At 44.6% G+C, this 8241-nt stretch overlaps 1 long non-coding RNA gene across 2 annotated transcripts; it reads right to left on the bottom strand.

Moving 5' to 3' along the window:
* Nucleotides 1–2388: 2388 nt before the first annotated feature.
* LOC135821419 (uncharacterized) lies at nucleotides 2389–4290 on the bottom strand. 2 transcript variants are annotated; one of them, XR_010554345.1, is made up of 3 exons: nucleotides 4240–4290; nucleotides 3514–3686; nucleotides 2389–3077 (listed from the first exon to the last, which is right to left on the bottom strand). It is a non-coding gene; the product is annotated as an uncharacterized LOC135821419 (long non-coding RNA). The 2 variants fall into 2 exon arrangements; XR_010554344.1 differs by lacking the exon at nucleotides 4240–4290 and having other exon boundaries at nucleotides 3514–4160.
* Nucleotides 4291–8241: the final 3951 nt, after the last annotated feature.

Below are 8241 nucleotides of genomic sequence, written 5' to 3'. Positions count from 1 at the left end.
AGAGTCATAAAGCACAGTCCATGGGGGTTGACGTTTCTGGGCTTCCTTTCCGAAAGGAAAGTTTTATTTCTTCTCAAAAAAGCAGAATCATGCTGATTATACCAGTCTGTTATGAAGACAAGGAAGCAGCCATGGACATTGTGCCATACTAAAGTAACGACAGGTAAAAGATAAAGCACTTCATCTGAAAACTCAAGGACTATCCATAAATACAGCAAATGATTATCCTAGCCTGGTAATGTCCAACTCCGTCATGTGAGCCATTCGGTGAGTTATCATGGGAAGCATAATGTTCGAAATGCTGAAATTTGAACAGTTGCAGTTGTGTTCGTCGCCACATAATGCCATCGCCAGTTCACATTTGAAATGTAGCTATTTTTACGTTTGTGTCCCTGTACACGGCATGGAAGGCTGAGCAGATTCAACTCTTCCATCGCTTCCTGATCTGTACAGTAGTGCGGTTGCGTTCCCGTTCCTGACGCATTGGTCTTCGCTAACCAGCATCATGAGCACTCCAATGGTTCCCGCCGCTTCTTCCGTATCGTCCCAGCGCGCCCCGGCAAAATGTGAATTACTGTAGGCAACGGAGCCAGTGTATGATGAAGGCGAATGCACTGTTTGATGATGCTCCAACAAATCCTTTCTGAGACTGAGACCCAGCCGGAGCCGCATCGTCGTCATTAGCAGCTAATCATGGGGAGGTATAATGTGACTTTCCACCACTCCCTGATTCAATCATAGTTTGCGAGCTTGCGCCAAACTGCTTTCTCACTAGAGCCAGGCATTGGATACATATGGCTTCAGTAAGGTTAACAATGCTATGTATCTGGCCTAAGTCCAAGTCTAGATACAGCTGCTCAGAGTCAGGGCTGATGAAGTGTTCATATCGGAACAAGTGAGACTTCAACAGTAGCTAGTACACATCAGGCCTGAGGACTTCGCAGCGTTTCTCCAGCACACTTGTTCTCTCCTTCAACTCAGATACTACTTGAAGTACTACTAAAGGCCATCTGGCTCTCACACTCAGTCCTTCCACCCCTCATTTTCGTGATTCGGGCTTCCACTCTTGACTCGGCAGGTTCCTGGCCTCTCCGCAGTCTGTCCTCAGGAGAGGGTCGCTCTGGAGCTAGTGCAGCCGAATCGAAGGGAATCGAGTTCTTTCTCAGACGTCCACAAACTTTCGTTGTGCTTGACTTCGCTTCCACTGCGGGAAAGTTGTCACACTTCAGGACCACGACGTGCTTGTTGCAGCCTACACCAATGATACTAAAATAATATTCCCTCATTTTTTCTGCCTCCCGGTCGGCCGGCTCGGAAAGGAACGTATGGAATGGGAGCCTCAGTTCCATCTCTCGTCTGCTAGTGTATTCAGGAGCGTAGCAGCGCTTCGGCATGACGATACAAGCCGAATCAAAACAACTCTACTCTCTAGCCAAAAAAAATAGCTCAGTGTTCGTCAGGCAAAAAGCGAAACTTCGAAAGTCACGAACTCAAAAGGTGGGGAAGTCAGAGTCAGAAGTACAGTCCAGAAGGTCCACTTGCCCCGTCTCGAACCCAGACAATCTTTGTGCAAGTCATCTATTACATGTTGTGAAAATCGACCTGCGCACCACGAGGAAACAAAACAAAAAATAATCATGAAAATGTCAAACTAGTCCGGGATCCCGATCTCGAAATCGAAAATTTGGGTACCACTTCGTAGGGAGCACAAAAACTCTTCGCCAACCCTTCAAGTACCTAACAGTGAGTATGTCTGAAGTTGTCGGACATCTCAAAGCTGTGCCATAGCCTCAGGAGAAGGGAATATATCCGACGACAAATCGACAATTTCAGGCAGGAGATATCGTAATATTTTTGGCTCACTGGGCGAAAAATCATGAATGCAACCATTGAGAGAAAAGAGAGCGCGCCCAAAAATGTGAAACACCTCTGACTAGGAAAGGAAGAAGAAAACGATGCCACAATTCAAACACTTTTCAAAAAGCGATGCTCGGCGTGGATTTCTTTGAAGGAATTACTTGCTTCTATGCAACGTCCTGGTTTTTCGTTCGTCGCTGTCCCTTCCGAAAGTAGTTCAGGTCATTCAGCTCCAGATAAGTCTCTGCCGTGTGCTTTCCTCTTTCCATTTCCCCTGATGGTAGAGCCATAAAACATCGCCTGATGATACTACCTGGTAGTAGTACTGGCTCTGTCCACTGATTGGACCTTCCAGCTTGGAAGGTTCAAGGTTATGGTACCTTCCGAGCTGGAAGGCTGTTGGCTTACGCACTGGAGATGTGTTAGAGCTACATAATGTCCACACAGCACGCGCTAATTACCAGGCTACTGTGTGGCGACTGGCTTTGCAACCGAAGCCCGATGTGCCTACGCCCATCGGCAGAGGATGGATTCAAGACAGCGACGGTAAGTTGTTCCGATAAATAATTAGCACCGATAATGTACCCAACTTTGGATCAAGTTATGCGTGAGGAAATTTACACTTGTGTAATTATTATGGTATGGTACGCGTCTACAAAGGCTACAGTGGAGTCTGCGGATATTGAGAAACATACTGCAAGGTTGAAAGAATTGTAATTAGCAGATAAAAGGATAAAGGATACAGTGCTGCCCTTCCCATTTAACCAGATATCTATGACTGTCTACTGCAAAAATATACGCGATGAATAAATTAACTGTCTGTGACAATGTTTGTTTCTTCCTTCAGGCAGAGTTGCTGTGAATTGGACAGAACAGCAGGCAGTGCCAAAAGAACTTCAGAGCCTCATCAGCTGCGGGTGCCGAGGAGTGTGTGACACTCAACGCTGCTCATGCAAGAAGTCATCTCTTGCGTGCACTGACATCTGCCGCTGCGAAGGTACATGCGCAAGTCCGCTCAACAGTAGGCCAGAGCAACCACCACAGCAAAGTACGTCCGGTGACGTATCGCAACTGGAAACTGAGTCCAATCATGCCCAGCCAAACTCAGATTGTGACGACTCGTGTGTCCGATAGTGATTGATCAGCTGCGTGTACGAGTGATGATCTCAGCAATGATAACGTTGATAGTGACAGTGCGTCAGTTTGAATTCCTTGCGCAGCTGCCATATTGTAAAGGGAGAAATTAGACATACAAGAATGAATCAAGTTAGAAAACTAACAGTGACAGCAAGGCTCTAAAACTAACATACATGCCATGTGGCAATATTCCTAGATTTTGTATATGGATAAACATTGTGTGTACTATTGTACTACAGTAAAACCTGGTGTAAGCGACCTCTCGTTTTACCGACCACCTACGACCGTTTTTCCATGCACGGACAGTGCTACACAGACACTGTGGGCTGGATGTGCGCACGTGCACGGCATCATTGCAGCATATCATCATATTGAGAAACAGTTTGTGTAATATACAGTGTAAAATTGTACTACCGTAAAATCCCGCCAGAGCGCCCCTACCTCCTCCGCTTCAGGTGGGGAGGGGCGGATGGGCGAGTCCTGCTTGCCGCATTCAGTGCTACATGAAAAAGTACTCACCCTACGAAAACTGTTCGTGCATCTCGTACACCGACCAAAGGTCAAGAGCCAGGAGTCGAACAGACCCGACAAAACGCAGGGTTTGTGCGATCCCTGGTCAGGAGGGTGGGCACTGTTGCGTACATTTCCAACGGGGTCGAGCACGCGTCTGCAGTGCAGTACGGCATCACAGACTGCAACAGAGTCATACGAGGATACAATCAATCACGTCCCTGACAAGAAGTCAGGGAGGGGCGGATGGGAGAGACGGGGCGCTCTGGCGGGATTTTACGGTACTTTTAACTATTTTACCAGGATGCGCGAATCATTGCAGCATATTCCTTTTGTATATTGATAAACATTGTGTGTGTGAGATACTATTGTATTACTTTTTGTTGTTGTCAGTAGATTAATTATCAGTACATGATGATCTATTTTAATATATTTTACCTGGAGGTGCGCATCATTGCAACATATCATCATGTACTGATAATTAATCTACTGACAATTATTCAAGTGATGAACTGAACGAATATTTCTTGAGAAATATTTCTTGAGAGAGATGCAGCGAGGACACATACTGACACGTTATTTTGTTCTTTTCATTGGATACCAGAATCAGTGTACCAACACAGAAGTGCATTGTTATTGAACATTGAATATTGATATCAAACTCACAATGTGTCTCAGTCTTTTTTGGGAAATTTATTTTTCAAGTTCGTGATTCAAGACAAAATACTGGCTCACCTTGTGCCGGGGAGTTGGTAGTATTCCATAGGATGGGGCTTCAGCAACTACAGGCTAGTACAGCTATGGCTCGGGCTTCAGACTCGACACCACTAATAAGTAATCCTTCAATCGAGTCGAGACGAGTCGAGTGCTATTACTAGTGTTGACAACGTTTTTGAAATAATTCAAAAATACTGTACTGTACTGATGCATTTCCCTCACTGCGCGTAAAATGCTTCATGTGAGCGTGCCCAATCAATGCTCAGGCGCACGAAGATCTTGAAATCGGCGAGGAGAAATTGGCATGAAACCCCCTCGTAGCAAGCTTATGGCACAGCTTTCAGGAGTCCGACAAGTGAATCCATGCTACCAAACCCCTTCCCTATCTAACTGGACCATGCCCAAATCCTCCTTCCAAAGTGGCACACCTACTGCGAAAAATTGATTTCTCAGAATCCGGATCCCGGACTAAACGTGTATCACGGATTGCGCCGTCGATCGACGCGTCCCAGATCTGATAAAGTCGCGGCGCACTCTGGAGAGTTACGTAGATCCAGGGACCAGATTCTACTCTGTATACTACCGAATCTGCCGTTCTTGCTTGGTGCTACCGATTTTTTTGGATTTTCCGGGAGAATCTGGATTATTTCCGTGCTGCGGACAAATGGCTGTATTTCCGTAAAAATACGGACAAATACGGGCGGTTGGTAACACTGCGGTACTCAACACTCATGGCGCAGCCGGCCCGTCAGGTGTAGACGCTGAGGCATGGAGGTGGATGTGCACAATGTTCTCCGATGCGTCTGACTCGCTATGCGATGCGCTGGCAAGCTCTGCTCGACGTGAAGCGACCGAATTTGTCGACCCCCGATCGCTGGAAGCGTACCTGGCATCCCGACTCATCCCCCTCAACAAGAACCCGGGGGTTAGACCCATTGGGATTGGCGAGGTGATGCGGAGAGTGGTGGGCAAGGCCATCCTGTACGTAATTGGTCAGGATATTAAAGAGGCAGCTGGCACCCTTCAACTCTGTGCAGGCCAGGACTGCGGGATCGAGGCGGCGATACATGCCATGCAGCAGGCGTTCGACCAGGAGGATACGGTCTTAATGGCAGATGCCACGAATGCGTTTAACACGCTGAACAGGGAAGCATGCCTGCGCAACATGCGTCACCTATGCCCATCCCTGGCGACAGTCGTTATTAACAGCTACCGACAACCCGCAAAGCTGTTTGTTGGGGGCAGCGTCATCATGTCGGCAGAGGGCACCACCCAAGGTGATCCTATCGCGATGCCGATGTATGCGCTGGGCATTCTACCCCTCATTCGTGCTCTCTCGGCTGAGGGAACGATCCAGATGTGGTTTGCAGACGACTCCTCCGCGGGCGGCAGAGTCCAACGACTACGCGCTTGGTGGGATATTCTGCGACAGAAAGGACCGGCATATGGGTACGTACAACCGTGTAATGGCGTGGATTCGCTGCCGACTTGGCTTTGCTCTGGTTCGCTCCAGCATGGTTTGTTTACGTGGTGCTCGGCGACGCCCCATGCGCGTCAGCAATGTGGCGGATGCATCTGCTACCTTGGTCGTTGCCGAGGCCCGCTGCCCTGTATAACTGACTGCAAGTGGTTCCTAAATCAGTTCCTATTCCTCATTGTTGCTTCTTTTTTCCCCTCTAGTTTTCTTTTACGGTATTATAATTTCACGGAGAAGGCGGAGAGCCCAAACGTGTGCAGTTTTATGTTTATTATTTGCCATGGCGACCCCCCGTAAGTCCAAATAACTGGCAGGGCAGGGTTGGGCCTTTTTCTTTCTTCTCGGATTTATTTTCATGACATGCTCACTGATGGTAAAAATATATATATATATATATTCTGATGAGTTCAAAAAGAACGAAACAGCATGCTGTCCGCAGATTGAGTATATATATATATTCGGTAGGTAACACCCTCGTACTTAGTAGTAGTAGTAGTAGTAGTAGTAGTAGTAGTAGTAGTAGTAGTAGTAGTAGTAGTAGTAGTAGTAGTAGTAGTAGTAGTAGTAGTAGTAGTAGTAGTAGTAGTAGTAGTAGTAGTAGTAGTAGTAGTAGTAGTAGTAGTAGTAGTAGTAGTAGTAGTAGTAGTAGTAGTAGTAGTAGTAGTAGTAGTAGTAGTAGTAGTAGTAGTAGTAGTAGTAGTAGTAGTAGTAGTAGTAGTAGTAGTAGTAGTAGTAGTAGTAGTAGTAGTAGTAGTAGTAGTAGTAGTAGTAGTAGTAGTAGTAGTAGTAGTAGTAGTAGTAGTAGTAGTAGTAGTAGTAGTAGTAGTAGTAGTAGTAGTAGTAGTAGTAGTAGTAGTAGTAGTAGTAGTAGTAGTAGTAGTAGTAGTAGTAGTAGTAGTAGTAGTAGTAGTAGTAGTAGTAGTAGTAGTAGTAGTAGTAGTAGTAGTAGTAGTAGTAGTAGTAGTAGTAGTAGTAGTAGTAGTAGTAGTAGTAGTAGTAGTAGTAGTAGTAGTAGTAGTAGTAGTAGTAGTAGTAGTAGTAGTAGTAGTAGTAGTAGTAGTAGTAGTAGTAGTAGTAGTAGTAGTAGTAGTAGTAGTAGTAGTAGTAGTAGTAGTAGTAGTAGTAGTAGTAGTAGTAGTAGTAGTAGTAGTAGTAGTAGTAGTAGTAGTAGTAGTAGTAGTAGTAGTAGTAGTAGTAGTAGTAGTAGTAGTAGTAGTAGTAGTAGTAGTAGTAGTAGTAGTAGTAGTAGTAGTAGTAGTAGTAGTAGTAGTAGTAGTAGTAGTAGTAGTAGTAGTAGTAGTAGTAGTAGTAGTAGTAGTAGTAGTAGTAGTAGTAGTAGTAGTAGTAGTAGTAGTAGTAGTAGTAGTAGTAGTAGTAGTAGTAGTAGTAGTAGTAGTAGTAGTAGTAGTAGTAGTAGTAGTAGTAGTAGTAGTAGTAGTAGTAGTAGTAGTAGTAGTAGTAGTAGTAGTAGTAGTAGTAGTAGTAGTAGTAGTAGTAGTAGTAGTAGTAGTAGTAGTAGTAGTAGTAGTAGTAGTAGTAGTAGTAGTAGTAGTAGTAGTAGTAGTAGTAGTAGTAGTAGTAGTAGTAGTAGTAGTAGTAGTAGTAGTAGTAGTAGTAGTAGTAGTAGTAGTAGTAGTAGTAGTAGTAGTAGTAGTAGTAGTAGTAGTAGTAGTAGTAGTAGTAGTAGTAGTAGTAGTAGTAGTAGTAGTAGTAGTAGTAGTAGTAGTAGTAGTAGTAGTAGTAGTAGTAGTAGTAGTAGTAGTAGTAGTAGTAGTAGTAGTAGTAGTAGTAGTAGTAGTAGTAGTAGTAGTAGTAGTAGTAGTAGTAGTAGTAGTAGTAGTAGTAGTAGTAGTAGTAGTAGTAGTAGTAGTAGTAGTAGTAGTAGTAGTAGTAGTAGTAGTAGTAGTAGTAGTAGTAGTAGTAGAATTTATTATTTTGATAGGGAAGGCCCTACAGACGTTGCCACATAACCCAAGAGTGTGCAACTCCAGCTATGGGGTCTGCGACGGCAGAACTTCAACTTCTTGGTTATGTACTCTTGGTAATATCCTATACTTATTGGCGTCACGCCATCGTGGAATAAAAGAATAATAATAATAATATGAAACTCGGATGTTGAGCCATAAATAAATGTAGAAGAGAAAAGGACATATGGATACGAGTTAAGAGTAACTCTCCATCACTGTAACATGATACTTTATACAGTCAGAAAGTGCAATAACTAGGCACAAAACTGACAGAGTACTGAAACATTCGACGTCCTGACACCTAGCTTCAACACATCTCCGTAGCGCTAACCGACAGCCTTCCAACTTGGAAGGTTCAAGGTTATGGAAAGACCAAAGAGGGGAAGGCAAGCGCAACGAAAACGAGCAAAAGCTACAGTCCCAACGGAACAAAGAATGTCGATTGTTACTGGACGATGACGAGACCAGTACGATATTTGACAAAGCGGTCTAACTACAATTCGAAGCAGCAAAGCAGCACACCACCCAACTTGGGTGGGTCATAAATATCAAAGATAAGTAAAGAAAGGGAAGCTT

Source organism: Sycon ciliatum, chromosome 7, assembly GCF_964019385.1.
Source record: "Sycon ciliatum chromosome 7, ocSycCili1.1, whole genome shotgun sequence".
Lineage (NCBI taxonomy): Eukaryota > Metazoa > Porifera > Calcarea > Leucosolenida > Sycettidae > Sycon > Sycon ciliatum.
This window is presented reverse-complemented; position numbering and strand designations above follow the sequence as displayed.